Here is a 424-nt window from a genome sequence, read left to right on the forward strand (position 1 = left end):
GACCTGCAATATTTTTTAGTGATCTTGCCCACAACCACCCTGCAGGTTGTGGGTTGATAATAAGCTAACAAGAAGATGACAAATGGATTTATAAAGTAGCCTGTCCGAGGGTCAAACACACATATATACACTCAGAAAGTACTTCCATCTCAATTATTTTGAGGGTTACTTAAATATAAGAAGAAGAAAAAAAGCTAGATATCATAAATGCCAGGATGCATGCTTTCCTCCACAAACTTTATGAACTATAAATACTAGTCCATACCCATTGGTAGCTTTGTCACCTTCTACCTATGCCAATCCTCAATGCCTATGTGCAGTTTCACATAGATTGACCACGTCAGTGAGTAGAAAAACGTGGGACAGAACGACACACTGACAGTTTCCGTGATTATGTACAGCATACCATACCATGACTTAGTCA

Source organism: Epinephelus moara, chromosome 14, assembly GCF_006386435.1.
Source record: "Epinephelus moara isolate mb chromosome 14, YSFRI_EMoa_1.0, whole genome shotgun sequence".
In the NCBI taxonomy this organism is placed as follows: Eukaryota; Metazoa; Chordata; class Actinopteri; order Perciformes; family Serranidae; genus Epinephelus; species Epinephelus moara.